General features: G+C 50.6%; 1 protein-coding gene across 1 annotated transcript in view; it reads left to right on the forward strand.

The window, feature by feature from the left end:
• Positions 1-17,033, forward strand: part of RGS3 (regulator of G protein signaling 3) — a 120,264-nt gene that overhangs the window by 66,588 nt on the left and 36,643 nt on the right.

The raw sequence follows: 17,033 nt of genomic DNA on the forward strand, positions 1-17,033 counted from the left end.
CGTGGAAATTATTTTGTTTTATACTTGGCAGGGGGCAAGAGTAACTTTGTGGAGGGAGGATAGTGGGAAGAGCATGGACTTTGAATCACACTCTACTGCTGACTGGCGGTGTGACCTTGGGCAAGTCGCTCTACTACTCAGTGCTTTGGTGTCCTCATCTGGGAACAACAGTTCCTCTTCCAAAGGGCTGCCGGGAGAGTCAAATGAGATGGTGCATACACAGCTCACGGCACAGTGCCTGGTATGCAGCAGGCGCTCAACCACAGTGGTGGGGAGTGCACTGCCCCCACCTCTGCCCTGGCTCCTTGTCGCTACCTTCCTACCTCCGGGTTCTTCTATGAACACAGACCTGTGGCGGAGGCTGTAGGCTGCTTGGCTTGGTCACAGTCAGAAACCAGGCCATTCTCTTCGCTGGGCCAGTCCCTGGGAGGATCCATGGCTGAACTCATGCCCCACCCCCACCCCAGCTTTCTTATGTTATTGGCCTTAGCTCCTTCTAGTCTGGGGGGGAAGAATTCTTTCTGCTTCAACTTCAGAGTTTGCAGGCTCTGAAGTGTGCTGCCAACATCCTCTCAGCGCCTCGGGCGATCTCTCCATCTTCAGTTGGGAGGACACTTTGAGCGACTGAACAGGGTCTGAGTTTCTGAGACAGGCTCTGGGCCCTGCAGGCTGTGGATGTGGCTGGCTGACACCAGAAGGGCCCTAGCGGCTGGGGCCTGGCTTCAGGGCCATGCCAAGACCCATGGGCACCCTGGGCTGGCCACCGTTAGACACCTCTTCAAATCAAAACGCTTTACATGTGTGTTTTTAATGGAGCAACTGTGTGCTGGGTGGAGGAGGTTAAAGCATGGGGACAACTTCAGAACCGCCTCCTTGCCTGAGAACCCGACCCTGCTGCCGTCCTGCACACCCCACTGGCCCACTTTCCTTAGAAGGCAGTTACGTGACCATCTTTTGTTCGGCCTGGAGGCCCCTTGGGGTCTCAAGCCCAACCTCCCCCACCCCTAACCCCCACCGTACCCACTTAAGGAGTCTTAGTGACTTAGTCCTCCTGGTCATTTACAAAAAGCTCCCCGAGAGACTTTCTGGTAACTATGACTTTCTCCAGTCCCATGGAGCTCCAGGAGGGCTTTCGCATCCTTAGCAACTTGGCCTGGTGGCCATCCAGCCAACCCACACCTGCCCTCAGCTCCTCCGGGTCCTGGCAGCCTCAGAGGTGACCATGAAGGACCTTGCCGAGGGTGGGGCCACAGCCATTCTGCTAAGGTTGCTGACTTCCAGGGAGAGAGAAGAGGGAAGGCCAGGCAAAGCTCAGGCCCCAGCGTCTTGTTCTTTAGGCAGAAAGTCTCACTTGATTGATTTGTCCAGACTGAGTAGCATGCCTTTTTTTTTTTTTTTTTTTTAATGCCTTTTCTTTGTTCTTTCTGAGAATGCTCCGCCTTCTGCTGCATGAGGGAAACCTTTGCCCAGGCTGTTCCCTGCCCTAACTCAGATGCCTCTCTGGGGAAAGAGGGGCTTGCAAGGCTACTCCCCAAAGTCCCATGCTGCCCTTTCTCAACCCTGTTCAGTAGCGTCTGCCGATAACCTTGGAATGGGGGACCCTCACACCTCTCAAGGGTTGCAAAGTTCTTTCCAAATTTACAAAACATAAATGGGAACATGAAATGCTTATTGGAAAAGGTAGAGGGAAGTCGGAGAAGATGGATTCGAAGAACAAGAGAGGCGGGTGTGCCACTACCTGCCGTGTGACCTCTGGCAGCTGCTTCCTCAGCAGTCCCACTCGTGCATAGGTCAGCTGGCCCTTTCTTGCTTTTGAACTTTGAGATCTTCCTGAAAGTTCACCATGGAAGATTATCACGGAGGGCCTGGGGTCATGCAGTCTCTGGATGATTTCCGCATGACTTGGTTGCCTGTGAACTCTACGGCCTGTAGGGGCCAGGTCCTTGGGTCCCCTCTCAGGGGTGGGACAGTCACAGGCTTTCGGTGCTGTCTTGAGGTGCCTGGGGGTTGCTGGCGGGGGTGGGCTCCAGCTGTGGTAGTGCAGACACAACGAGGCAGGCAGCGTCCAGCCCATACCCCTTCTCTGGGAGCTCCGTTGCCTTTTTCAGCTCACTTTGAGCTGCCCTGAGTCAGCCTGTGTAAGCTCTGCCTCTCTCTGTAGGAGTGAATGAACCAGCTTCCTTCCACTCACCACACCCTTCTTTCTCATCAGAACTCTGCCCATTGCTTCAGCATCTATTCCTGGAGGGAACCTACCTTTCTTCTGCCTGGGATAGCTTTTACCCGACTCCCGGCCACGGGGTGTGCTGGCATGCTTCTACTGTAGAATAATAACTCACGGGTAGTCCCGCCTGTGGCTGCTGAGATTCTAAGTCAGTAGGGACAAACGGTTGCATGTTATTTTGGTTATTCAAATATACATAATAAATGCCTGCTCTGTGCCAGACACTAGGTTAGGTTCTTTGGGGTCGCAGAGATGGATGAGACCTGTCCTATGGAACTCTTATTTATTTATTTATTTATTTAATTTATTCATGAGAGACACAGGCAGAGGGAGAAGCAGGCTCCTCGCAGGGAGGTGGATGCGGGACTTGATCCCAGGACCCCCGGGATCACGCCCTGAGCTGAAGGCAGATGCTCAACTGCTGAGCCACCCAGGCATCCCGGAACTCTCTTTTAATTGGGCAGAGGTGACTAGGAATGGCACTCCATGCTTTAAAGGCTGTGCCTGTTGGGTCCTAAGAGCGGTCCAGTGAGGTCCAGAGTGGTCTGGGCTGCACATTCATCGTCCACTCTCTAACCACCCCCTGAGCCCCCACTACATGCACAGCGCTGGCCTGGGCCACGGGAAGCCTGAGGAGAGTAGGCTTCCGACAGCCACCAGGCATATGAGAGGAAACGCAGGGCAGCAGGTAACTGCTCTGTTCTCTGGGTGCACCCTGGACTCCACGGTGGGAATGCACAGATGGATCCGCCACACTCTTGCCTTGCGAGATCGCAGTCCAGTGGTGAGACAGATATGCCAACAGATTGCTCACAAGTAAAACGGCAAGTGGTATGGGGGGTGTAAAGTCTTGGCACTCTGTGAGCTCAGGTGAGGCAGCGAGCCTGGCTGAGGCTCAGGTGTTTTCATCAGTAAAGTGGCTGGATTGACAGGGTTCTCCTGACGATTAAACTCAGGTCATGTGTGCACAAGAAGAACTCCATGAACTAGCTGCTCTTGTCACCATTTCAAAGCTATGTTTATATAGGAAGATTCATCTAGTGGCCTTGCTTGTTGAAGCTGAATGCTGCTGCTCTGAGCACATGTGATGACCGCTCCATGTCACTGCCTGGTAACCACCTGCTGTATTGCGGGGCCCAGGCAGGGAAACTGAGGCCTCCTGTGTCTGCTCTGGCTCTGAGACTTCTCCCACAAGTGACGCCTTGTCATCTCCACTGGTCAGCTAGAGGCGGGGCCCCGGAGGTGCCAGGGTCTGTCCGAGCTCCGTAGAAAGGAACAGGGACAGGTCCTGGAGTCAGGCAGCCCCGGCCAGAGTAGACAGCGAGCTAATTCCAGTTCTGTCTGGTTCCACAGAAACTCCACCCTTATGGCTCTCTCCAGCAGGAGATGGGGCCGGCCAACTCAACCAATGCTACCCAGGATAGAAGCTTTACCTCATCAGGACAGACTCTGATTGGCTGAGCAAACCCAAGGGCGGGACTCTGCTTCTGGCAACTTAACCCTTTGTTGGGCATCCCCTACCACACAGTAACCTCACCTCAACTGGACCCAAAGCGGAGGACCAAGATGGTGGGCCTAGGGTCACCTGAAGGCAGTGGCCCCACGGGTGTGTGTGGACTGGCATCAGAAGGACCACAGTGGTATGAGCGGCCCTGTGGGCACGTGCAGACTGGCATCAGAAAGTTCCAAATGGAGAAGACTCAAACTTTCTCCCTACAAGGAAAAAGGAGAAGAAATAGTATCTGGGCTTCCCTTGACTCCAGTGCCTGCCTTGGGGGCAGCAGGAGAGGTTGGCAGAGGTCAGCCCTGACGGAGAACCATGGCCTCGGCCTCCACTGCCAGAGGATGTCCCCACTCAATCGCTTCTTCATCTGTTCTCATTCCTTCCTTCCTTCATGCAGCAGATATTTTGAAGGGGTGGGGCGGGGGGGCATCTACTTTGTGCCAGGCTCTGGGCTAGGAGCTAGGGATTCTGTGGAGAATGAGGTGGATATGGCCTCCACTCTTGTCATGATTTCAGTTCTAGTAGGAGAGTGAGCATTAAATAGCTCAACACCAACACACACGCAACACGTACACGTACACACACATGATTACAAACTGATGAAGAAAAGGATTCCTTTAAGAGAGAATATGATTTAGATTGCTGTGGGGAGCGGGGCTAGGGGGTTGGGTAGGGAATATCATCCCTTTGAAGTCAAGACCTGCAGGCCAGAAAGGAGCCAGTCAGGGATTTTGGAAGGAGCGTTCCAGGCAAATAGAACATCCTGTGGAGAGAACTTGAGATGGGAAAGAGCTTGCCATGCTGGGGCCGACAGAAGCCAGGCCGGTGTGGCCAGAGCTGAGTGAGGAGGCCGACCAGCTGGGTGGGGGCCAGATCATGCAGGGCCGCGGTGGTTAATGTTTCGCTGGTGTCATTCTAGATACAGTGGGAAGCCACTGAAGGCTTTTGAGAAAGGGAGTCAATCTCAGGTACATTTCTAGAAGATCAGAGAGCCCAAGGTGGCACCCAAGTGGGTGTGAAGAGATCAGTGAGGGGGTCCCTCCAGTCTTCCAGATGAGGGCCAGTGATGGCCCGTCCCAGATAGTGGTTGGAGAGGTAAACATGTGAATTTCCAGATCCTGGGATACGGTGGAGGCTCTGGGATGAGAAGAGAGAGTTCCCTGACACCCACCCCCCCCCCCCCCGCAGCTCCCGGCCCCAGTGTCTCTTCCACTCTGTCTTGTTCTCTCAGTGATGCACATGAGCACTGGAGCCTTCTTTACAGAGCCTCCTCCCAGCCAGGCCTGGGTAGGCACGAGGGCTGAGTTCTAGGAAGGACCCTAGAAGTTGGGAGCCATGGGGCTTTCACCTGGCCCAGGTGGTAAAGTTCACAGCCCCCAGGCCTCGGCAGGGGTTGCCGTGCCGTCTCCATCCTGTGCTGAATGGCTGGACAGGAAGCTGCGACACAGCTCTCTGGAAGCTGATTAGGTCTGCTTGCTTCCGAGCTCCCACGGTTCAGGGGTGGGGGCTAGGTGTGGCCCAGCTAAAGGAAGACCTATTAGGAGACAGTGATGAGAGCCCAGCCTGCTCACCACCTGGAACCCGGGGATGGACAGCTCTCACACTCTTCTCTAACTGCCAAGACCTAGAAGGAGGGAAGCCAGAGGTCACAGGTCTGAGTAATAGAGCTCGAACACAAAAGATATGTGTAGGACCATGGTCACTTGTGTAGAAAAAGGGGGTCCAAGAGGCTAGAGAGATGATGGCTCAGGCCAGAGAAGCCCCTGGACCTTGGATGGTCTCTGCATCGTGTCCTGTAAAACCTTCTCAATGTCATTAGGGAGGGCTCTTACGTCTGACGAGGTTGCTCACCTGCTGTGGCCACTTGAACTCCAAGAACGATGGCCCAGAAGAGAATACGTCCCTCACCTCCCATTTAGGCAAGATCAGAACAGGGGATGGAATGTATCTGCCGGTGACCAAGCTGATGCCCCAGCCCAGCAGGGGGACAGGCTCGGCCTGCAGCTCGCTTGCTCGCTTGCGGCGGGGGCGAGGGCTACACGGTGTCCGCGGGCCCGGACTCAGCCCGCAGGGTTCATTCCGAGGGGCGGAGCAGCCGTGTCTGCCCAGACAGGAAGCTGCACTTTGATTTCACTGGACTCCCTTATGAAATGACATTAAGGGGGATGTGGGGCCCAGGAGAATCGCCTGTCTGGGAAGGCAGCAAGCTTGATTCTGCAGGACGCGGTGACCCACGTCCGCCCACCAGACAGGTGCGGAGGACAGGAGCTCTGGCCACAGGGAAATGGAGCATCAGAACACGACATCGGGCCCCGGGGACAGGGGTTCCTCCCAGCTCGTCCTGACAAGCTGCCCACTTGAGTGGTGCTCCTTGCTGGGGTCCTCGGCTGGCTGCCGGGAGGAGCAGACATCAGCTTCTGGGGCATCTCCTCGCCGGGAGCCCATCTCACTGGGGACCGTGGCGAGCCACAGTGCCGCTGCATCTCTGCCTCTCAAATCGATGAAACAATTAATTTGGCTCCACGGGCCCGAGGAGATGAAATATGATGGGGTGGCCGCTGCTCTGCAGGTCCCAGTGCCTCCAGGATGATGGACACGCTCTGGAAGCTGCATCTGAGAGTCATAATCACGGGAAACATGCTGGGCCCCGCCCTCCACATAAATCATGCTAAGAAGCCTTACACAATGGTCTCTTTCCTGATGGCCCGATTGTCTTGGTTTGGTGTCTGGGGCCTGGGAGCCAGGAGGACGGGAGCACACCACTGATTGTTGAAAAGGCCATCTGTGCGATTTGAATACAAAGTGATCCTTTCAGTTCCCCTCACACCCTCTGATCCCGTGTTTTCTTAGGTCTCAGGCGCTGGGTCTTTTGAAACTCTCTCTCTCCTTTAAGTAGCCATGCCCGGTCTCTGCTGGCGAGCTGGGACCTGCTGGAAATAATGACATTTCTTTATGTAGGTCTTGTTTGTTTGCTTATTTAAATTCTTTATTTAAAATGTTTTCATAAGTTCTGAGACCAAAGCCCTCACTTCTCACACACGGCACCCAGTGGGGTCTGCAGAGTGAGGGCGGAGGCAGTCTGGGCAAGGGTTCCCCATAGGGACAGCAGAGCCTTCCGGGGATGGCAGTCAGGATCCCCAGGCCTCCAGCAGCCTCTGGGTACAGGTGAAAGGGACTGAGACTCAGAGAAATGAAATGACCTATCCAAGGTCACACAGCTAGTAAGAGGCTGAACTAATCTTCAAGCTGAAACCCTTCCACCTGACCCACTGCTTTTCCCAGATGCAAAGGGGATGGAAGCCGAGAAGTCAGTAATCTCCTTCTGGAAGAAGCAGGTGGATGATATCCTGCATGTAGAAGCTGTGGCCCTTTAAGCTCTAGAGGAGATGCTTTGTCCTCCAAATGAATGAGATGTCTAATTTTCCACATAGTGGAGAAAGCTTCCAGAGTTCATATGTCTGAGGGGTAGCCCAAAAAGCTCAAGAGCTTCACACCAGATTTGATGTGAAGGGCAAGGGAGACTGGCTCTCAGGGGGCACCAGGGTGGTGGGCTGATGCCCCTTCCCCTCTCGAGTCTGGCCTTCCAGAGGACTGGCCCGCAGACACAGAGTTGGGTACCCAGCAGCAATAGGACTGTGGCCAGAGGCAGAAAGGGACAGCTCTAGGTTTAGGACCTGAGCCCTTGACCCGAGCCCCATCAAGGGCAGGGAGAGAGTCCACACTGCATTCTGGGCCCAGATTTTGTTAATTGACTAGTTCCAACTCTCAACCCCAAGTAACTGGGAGTCATCTGGGCTGGATTTCAGATATCCCCCCGGAAAGCAGGCTTTTCCCGAAGAGGCTCACCTGTCTTCCTGTGTCTCCAGCCTTCTCCCCAGCCCTGCTTGCTGCCCGTCTGCCTCTGGACAGACAGCCCATGTCGCCACCTCGCTCTTCACCTGAGCCATGGCGCTGTTTTTGTTTTAGCTCTTAACGAAGACAGGGCAACCTTACTCTCCGTCCTGTCTTGACCTTATCTTCCCTCAAGCCTTCCTCTGAACAAGGCCACCACCCTGCAGTTGTTCCCAGGTCCTTGGTTTTAAGGGTAGAATAATAACTCTAGGTGGTTCGATGAGCACTTACACCGTGACCTCTATCTATTGTCTCTTTAATCCTCACTCCGGCCCTCATGAGGTTCATTATCCCCATTACACACCTACTCTCCTTACAGTCAACTTAGACAAAGATACTGCATCTTAGAGAAATTAAGAAACTTGCCCAAGGTCACACAGCTGCGGTAACTAGGTTCGGAACCTGGCGGCCCAGCTGCCGAGCACCTGCTTTGGATTGCTCTGTACTACTGCCTTCTGGCAATCACAGATCGTCCAAGCTGCTTCCAGACCACGTGGGAGGCTATTGTCAGAATAAAGCCCAGGTCTCCTCTTGGTTCTCAAGCCTCTCCCTGGGTGCACCATGCTCCTGCTTTGGGGCTGCAGCCCAGCCACACTGGATTATTTCAACCCTTCTCCAGACTCCCTGTGCACATTCATGTTTTAGCTGTCCTCCCAGAGGTGGCCTGCCGTCCTCTGCTGTCCCTGCCGGCACAATCCTCAACCTTTAAAGCCTGGCCCCTCTCCTGAGACACCAATCTCGGGCATGTCTCAGAAGTCATCGCTTCCTTCTCTCTGTTCCCGTGGTATTTTGTTCATCCTTAGCACGGTGTGTTAAGCAGATATGTCTCATCTGCAAGACTGTGAGTTCTTTGGGAGCCAGTGGCAGTCATATCTTATCGATTTCTTACTCTGTTACTGCCCCGTCCTTCGTACATGCTCAGGGGATATCGTGGAATTGATTTGGGTCAGACGGTTCAAGCCTCTCGTGTTCTAGAATTTAAATGAGGAGACTGAGTCTCAAGGGACGTGAGCTGGCCATGGTCATGGGACACTGTTAGTGGCCAAGTTAAGTCTCCTGACTGTCTTGGCTCAGAGCTTTGTCTCTTGCGCCTCCACTTGGTGAGACCAGAGCCCGGAACCCCACCTGGTTTAGTAAACAATCTGGCCAGGTTGATTTCAGGGTCACGGATACGACCGTGTTCCGTGCTGACTCCTGGCATCCTCAGAGGCAAAGGAGAACTGACCAGAGCTGCTCCCATGGTTCACTTCCCCAGGTGTGTGGAGCTCCCCTCTCACTGAACCCCTTGCCCTCGGAGAAAACCAGAGTAGGATTCTGAGGATCTTGGTTTGAATCCTGATGTTATTGGTAACGTACTGTGTGACTTTGGGCAAATTACTTTATCTCTCTGATCATTGGTTTCCTTACCAAGAAAAATGAGGCAGTTGAGTCTAGATGAGCTCCAGGAATCATCTTCAAAGCCTCGGGACCCTGATAGCAAGCAGGTTAAAGGAAGAAAGAAAACAGACGTTCTGGTCTTCACTTTGAAACAAGATGTACGAGCTGTGAATATATGCAAATGCTGTATGTGGTTAGTATTCACCATGTACTCGAGACACATAAGGATACTTACGGATCTTGTACAGGAAGGGATCCCTGTCATAGGTACACAAATTATAAGCACACTCCTGACTCCTCCCTACCCCAAGGTGCCTCCTTCTGGACTGGGCCCTGGGAAGCTAGTACAAGGAGCTTTCCAAGCCCAAATCCTCCCCTCTTCTTTCCTCCTTTCTACTCACCGACTGTTTTGTTTGAACTTCACATATATATGTGGGCACTTACGTTCTTTTAACCTTTCCAACTGGGAAAGGGCCCATGGCCTGAGGCTAACTTTCAAGTGGAATTTATGGTAACCAAAATGCGGGGCCTTTCATTCTCGTGTGATCAGAAATCTCTTTCAGATTCCGCCCCAGAAGTCACCACTGACTTCTTCTTATTGCCTTTAATGTGCATCTTCTTTCATACAAACACTGCTCCAGGTAAATTTTCTACCAACAGTGTCTTTTAAATGTGAGTGGCTTCCTCTGATAGTGTTTGGCTGTTGCTCCTTGTGGAAGAACATTAAGGGTTACGTAGGCTAGCCTAAGAAGCCGACCACCACTTATAACACAGTTTTCAGTGGGAGAATGCGTTCTGAGGTCCATAATCAACTCTCAGATGGACTTTGAGAACACAGCTCAACACATACCCCAAAGCCGATGAATATTTTATGAATGACTAGAATTTTGATAGAACCATTGAACCTTTGAATGTGGAACTGAAAAGCTTCCCTCTTCCCACACCAAGATCAGTTGACGAACAAGCTAATTTATAGAAACCAAGACCAAAAGAGAGGCAAGAACTTGGCCAAGAGCCAAGCAGTTGGTGCTAGAACTGGAAGTGGGGCCCAAGCCTTTCGTTTCTAGGCCAGTGTTCCTCTTTAGTGACTTTTGAAGAGTCGACCAGGTTGGGGGCAGGGAGGGGCACAGATGTCCTAGAGATGCTCTCCTTGTCTCACTCGGCTCACTGTGTTGTCATTAGGAAAAGTTAAGTCACCACTTGGGGCTGTAATGGAACTAGTGAGAAATGGCCTGGCTAATGGCGTGGGGGGGAGGTCGTCTAGTCGGCTGGCTGGTCTATAAATTCCTGCCGTGTTCCCGCCCGAGCAGAATGAATGGGGCTGCTGTTTTACCTGGAGCTCCGAGCATGGTGGAGATGCTCCCTGTGCTCTGTTCTAAAAATAGTGGTGGGAATGGAGCTGAGGGGAAGAGGAGGGGGCTCCTTTGGGAGCTGGGTGGGGCGCCTCACCCCCTTCCTCTTCCTGCCAGGCCCTATGTGAGGAAGAGCCGCAGGTTGAGAGGATTGAGATCTGAGAGGGTCCTGGAGCCATCAACCCTCACACCCCGTCCTCACACAGAAGAGGAGGCCCTACTAGGCCCCAGGAGGGGAAAGGACTGGAGAGCAGTCACCGAGCCCAGGGAGGAGGTCCCCGCTGGCAGACTCTTTTCCCCCTGCTGCTCAGCAGGGCAGCTGCAGTCTGTGAGGTTTTCTCTCACTGCCTCTGGGCGTGCACAGGGCCTGGGAACTCCTGGGGCCGGATGTGGTTGGGCTTCCTGAGAGTCGCCCAGCAGGCGAGGAGCACCGGCTAGTCTGCCCCAAGCCCTGACCTCTGCCAGTGGGCCTTCCAGCGCCACGCCTTCCCTTTGCTGGCGTCCCCACCCTTGCTAACTTGCTCTTCTGTCGCCTTCTGGACTGTCTGCAGGGACGGCAGACAAAGGCCTATAGGACAGAGGGCCTACTAGCTCAGGACCTTTCTCTACCCTTCTCAGGAACAAGGAGACCCAGCTAAGGTAGAGGCAGGGGCCTGGGTTCAAACCCCAGCTCTGCTTCTCCCTAGCTGGGCTGTTAGTAGTGGGCCACCTAGCATCTGTCAAATGAGATGAGGACCCCTATCCCACCGGATTCTTGGGCTGTGCAAAGTGCCTGGAATGTAGGAGGTACTCAGCACTGCTAGCTGTCATCGCTAAATCAAGCATGAGCACAGGCTTGACTTCCTGCAACCCCCCTTCTTGGGGCTTCTACCAGTGGAGGCGTGGCAGACGTTTGTTGGTTTGTTTTTTAAAGGCAGGTGACTTTTTGTCATGTTGTTGCAAAAGTAATTTGTATTTTATTATGAAGAAAACATTGAATACGGTTGAACCAGAAGAAGGACATGAAGTTCACTCTTAATCCCAACACCCAGAGATAACCACTGTTAACATTTTGGGGTATATCCTGTCAGGCATTTGTTTATACACACATATATCTACTTTGCAAATTGGTGCACACAACTGATGCACACAACTTTCTCACTTGTTTTTTTCCATTCAGCGATGTAGTGTATCCATGTTTCCATGTCAATAAATATTCTTCTACAGCATCTGGGGAGTATTTCATTGTGTAGGCGAAATAGTTTTATCTAAATAATCTCCAGTAGTTCGACATTTGTGTTGTTTCCAATTTTTCTTTTCTTTTTCTTAAAGATTTTATTTATTTATTTGAGAGAGAGAGAGAGAGAGAAAGAACGTGTGTGCATGAATGGGAGGAGCACAGGGAGGGAATCTCAAGCAGACTCCCCACTGAGCAAGGGGTCCTATACAGGCTCAATCTCATGACCCATAAGATCATGACCTGAGCTGAAACAAAGACCCGGGGGCTCACCCAACTGAGCCACCCAGGTGCCTCTCCAATTTTTCACTGTTACAAAAACCTAAGATAAAAATCCTTATAGGCATATCTTGGTATCCCCAGCATCATCCAGTGTACATGTTTGACCCTCCACAAGTATTTGTTGAATAAATGAATATTTTTTTTAGAATAAATTCCAGGGGGGCAGCCCCGGTAGCTCAGTGGTTTGGCACCGCCTTCATCCCAGGGTGTGATCCTGGAGACCCAGGATCAAGTCCCATGTTGGGCTCCCTGCATGGAGCCTGCTTCTCCCTCTGCCTGTGTCTCTGCCTCTGTCTCTCATGAATAAATAAGTAAAATCTTAAAAAAAAAAAAAAAAAAAGAATAAATTCCAGGTAGTAGCATTTCCAAGCAGAAGGTGTGTATTTGTAAAAAAGCTTCCTGATACCCATTGTTAAATGACTCCCTGGAATGGTTGTACTGATTTATGGTCAGTACTTTAAAGATTTTATTTATTTATTTGAGAGAGAGAGAGACAGAGAGCGCACATGCATGCACAAGCAGGGGGAGGGGCAGAGGGAGACGGAGAGAGAGAGTCTCAAGTAGGCTCTGCGCTAAGCATGGAGCCCGATGCACAGCTTGATCTCCAGACCCTGAGATCATGACCTGAGCTGAAACCAAGGTTTGTTTGTTTGTTTGTTTATTTATTTATTTATATTTTAAAAAGATTTATTTATTTGAGAAAGAGAACATGAGCATGGGGAGAAGCAGACTCCCCACTGAGCAGGGAGCCCAACATGGGGCTCCATTCCAGGACCCATGAGACCATGACTTGAGCTGAAGGCAGACATTTAACCAACTGAGCCATCCAGGTGCCTCTATTTATTATTTTTAAATTTTTTTAGAGAGGAGCAGGGAACGGGACAGGCAGGGAGAGAGAGGATCTTTTTTTTCTTTTTACCATTTTATTAATTTATTCATGAGAGACACAGAGAGTGAGGCAGAGACACAGGCAGAGGGAGAAGCAGCCTCGCTGCAGGGAGCCCGACGTGGGACTCGATCCCAAGACTCCAGGATCACACCCTGGGCCTCAGGCAGACGCTCAACCGCTGAGCCACCCGGGCATCTCTGATTACTAGAGATGTTAAATATTTACTTATTTGCCTTTTAGTCACTTACATTGCCTCTTTTGTGAGTCGTTTGTTCCAGTCTTTTGTACATTTTTAAAATTGGGCTACTTACAGTTTAATTATTAGTTGACAAGAGCTCTTTATATAATAAGGATTTTTTAAACTGATTTTATTCACTTATATATTCATGAAAGATACAGAGAGAGACACAGGCAGAGGGAGGAGTAGGCTCCACACAGGGAGCCTGATGCGGGACTTGACCCCGGGACTCCAGGACCACACCCCGGGCTAAAGGCAGGCACTAAACTGCTGAGCCACCCAGGGATCCCCTAATAAGGATATTTTATTTTTTATTTTTTATTTTTTATTATTGCTTAAAACTACAGATGTCTCAGATTGATAGATAGTCTTGTCTGTAAGTTGTTTTGGTAGCAGCTTGTTGAGATATTATTTTTGTGCCACAGAATGCATTTATTCAAAGTATATAATTCAATGTGATATATTCACAGACTTGTGCAATAATCACCACAATCAATATTAGAATCTGCAAAAGAAACCATACCCTGTAGCGGTCACCCCCACCCCCCATCTCCTTCAACCCAAGGCAACCACTGAGACATTTTCTGCTTCTATAGGTTTGCCTATTGTGGACAATTCCTATAGATGGAATCCTATAATATTTGGCCTTTGTGGCTGTTTCTTTCACTCAGCGTCATGTTTTCAGGGTCCATCCATGTTATAGAATGTGCCAGTACTTCATTTCTCTCTGTGGCTGAATCATATTTCATGGATGCATGGATGGATCCCTGGATATACCACATTTTATTTGTCTGGTCATCTGTTGATGAACGTTTGAGTTCTTTCTGCCTTTTAGCTACTTTGAATAATGCTGCCATAAATGCTTGCATGCAAGTTTTTGTGTGGACATATGTATTCACTTCTCTTGAACATACACCTAGCACTAGAACCCCTGGATCAAATGGCAGCTTTATGTTTAACCTTCGGAGGACCTGCTAGACGTTACCCAAAGGGACTACATGGTTTTATGTCCCCAGCATCAGTGTATGAGGGTTCCAATTTCTCCGCATCCTCTCGGATAACACTGTTATTTTCCCATTTTAAAACCCAACACCATCCTAGTGGGTTTGAAGTAGTATCTTGCTGTGGTTTTGAATTGCATTTTTCTGATGACTAATGGTATCTATAAATTTTTAAATTTTTTTTTTTTTTTTTTGCCTTTGGGGTTGTGGTATTTACCACAGGATTATATAATATTCACCCCCCCCAAAACTATATGGTTTATTTTTTAAGTTTTACCCCCTCCTCCTCATTAATATGTCTATTCCTACAGCAGGTTAAGACTTAATTAATTACAGCTATATGGTAGCAGTAGTAGTATACATCCCAAGGCTGCCTTCCCATTATTCCTGCAAAATTTCCTCTGAAATTCTACCCCTGAATTCTAGTCTGCCAGAGGTTTTACCCTTACCTTCTCCATAAACATATTTCAATATCAGGCATGACACCAGATCTAGAATAGTTTATCCTCACCTCTGACTACCCATTAGTGAATGTGTCAGCTAACCTATACTTCTCTTTGCTTTCCTCTGTGCCTCCCAGGGATGGTTGAAATCATCTGGAATTTTAGTTTCTGATTATTATCGTTTTCAGACATTAGTCCTGTTATGTTTTAAGAGTCATTTATTTAAATTGCATTTAACTCCTCAATTATGGTATCAGTGGTTAAGTGTATAAATGTTTCTGACTTCATTGCTTTCCCATCTCACAGATACCACACCATCTCGTTCTTGACTCCTTGACTTGGATTCATTTTTTTTTCTGGAGAGCTCTCTTGAATAATTTTTCCAGAAAGGGTCTGTGGGTGGCACAGTTAGTCTTTCTAAGTCTGAAAATATTTGCCCTCATGTTTGAGTCATCCTTTCTCTAAGTAGAGAACTCTAGGCTAGCACTCCTTTTCCTCCAGAAACTTGAGAGCGACGCTCTGGCATTCCAGCATTTAGTGTTGTAAGAAGTGCCGTACTCAGTTGATCCTTTAAAGTTTCTTTATGGAAACAAGCAGGATTTCTCTTTCCATTCTTTGGAATTTAGAAATGTCCCCAGATCATTTCTAGCTGTTTGTTCTCCTTGGTGGTTTTTCCTGGTACTGACCAGATAAGCTCTTTCAGCTTCTATTGGCTCAGGCAAACAGGTGAATGGTGGTGACATTTTCTAAGGCAGCAGCAGTGGAGAGGGGACAGTTTGGGTGACAGGTTCATGAATCCCACTGCAGGTGCAGGTACTGTGATGGAGGCCTCCTTAGTGGGTTCTCATGGAAACAAGAACCTTCAGATCAGGGCTTCTTAAACCACCTGTGGTAAAGGGCCTTATGCTTTCATAAAACTCACACTACCGTGATTTCTCATCTGGTGTGCTAACACCTGAACCAGCCTTGTGCCCTATTCAGTAAGAGCAGTCCACTGGTCTTGCGCTTGGGTATCATGGAGATGTCAAATGGCTACAAAACTTTCCAAACTTTTGATTTTGATGCTCACTGCGTGGCAAAGCAGCAACAAGAAGTTTGCGGATCTGCGCGATTCTGCAGACCACGTTGAGTAGCACTGACCTAGTCAGATCCCAGGGCCCATTTTAGAAACAGGGAAGTTGAGGCCCAGAGAGCAGATTGGCCTCGCCCTAGATCTCAGAGAAGACAGCAGCAAAGCCAGCATCTCAGTCCCATCTTTCCTCCGCTGACCCTCTTTTGTGGTGGGCCCAAGCCCAGCAGTCCGAGCAGTGAGTAGACTCAGGAGGCACTGTATCTAGCAGCCAAGGTCACAGGGCCGGCCTCCACATATCTGGGTTGGTGGCTCTGTGCTGAATGCCAGCCAGGAACTCGGTAAGTCGGGACCCTGCCTGACCCCAGAGCTGGCACAAGCGCGGTGAATTGAGGATTGCTCTCCAAAGCCTGAAATCTTTGGCCTGCATGTGGCTGGGTGAACTGCAGCCAGGAAGGCAGATGGTCTTGGCCCTTGGCCACCCCGTACCTCTGCAGCTGCTTCAGGTCAGGCTGCTGCTACCGAGGCGTCAGCGATGTGTGCCCGCCCAGGTTGGAGGCAGAAGCCAGCCAGGGAGAGTTCTCCGGCTCGGCTCTGCAGGTGGACATCTGGTCTCCCGGCTTTCACCACACGTGGGCTTCTCCTCACTATGGTTGGGAGATCGAGCTCCCGGGAGCAGATTGGGAATTGCCCTTGATGCCTGAAGCTGCTGAGGCAGAGGAAGATGGCAAGAAGGACTTGGGGGCAGAGCACACAGGTGAAGAGCATCGGCCTTGGGGCCATTGTTTCTGCCGTGGGACCTTTCCATACCTTAGTCTCCCCCTTTGTAAGGTGGACCTGTTGCTCAATAAATGGGAACGACTGTCAGCTCTGAGTACATGCCAGGTACCATGTTAGGCCCTGCTCCTCTGTTGTGCTCAGCAGATACTTTCACATTTGACTCTTCACATCAGCCCTCTCCAGGTGAATTCTGTCCTTTTCAGAGGATGACCACAGCAATGACGACACAGTAGCCATGGTGCTGCTACTTACTTGTCCTCACACACTTGGCTGTGTGCTGGGTACTTTGCCTGCACCACCTCATTTGGTCCTCCACTGAGCACAGTGAGACACATGGTAATAGCCCTATTTTACAGATGAGGAAGCTGAGACTCAGAGATATTAAAAACTTGCCCAAGGTAACTCACATTCAGATTGTTTTTTTATTTGACTCCAAAGTCTGTGCTCTTTCTGAATTCCACGGGCTGAACTCATTCTTTCCGTGAGAGAGCCCGGAGGGACCTGGAACTAGTCTCTGAAAGGGGCAGGGGAGCTGGGCTGGGCCCCCTGGACACCCCTCTCTGGCCTCGTTTTAGGGATGGAAAGCTGAAGCCACTAAGGAGGAAGGAACTCACCTGGGTTCTGCAGAATCCCCCATGAACTTGAACTTGAGGAGTACCTGCTGTGACCTGCCCCACCTTACCACTTGTAGCGCGTACCCCAAGAACAAGGCTAGTACCACCAGGAAGAGCCAGGTACGTGCTCTTAGCAAGCAGTGGGATAGCAAG

This window comes from Canis lupus, chromosome 11 (assembly GCF_011100685.1).
Source record: "Canis lupus familiaris isolate Mischka breed German Shepherd chromosome 11, alternate assembly UU_Cfam_GSD_1.0, whole genome shotgun sequence".
NCBI classification, from domain to species: Eukaryota; Metazoa; Chordata; class Mammalia; order Carnivora; family Canidae; genus Canis; species Canis lupus.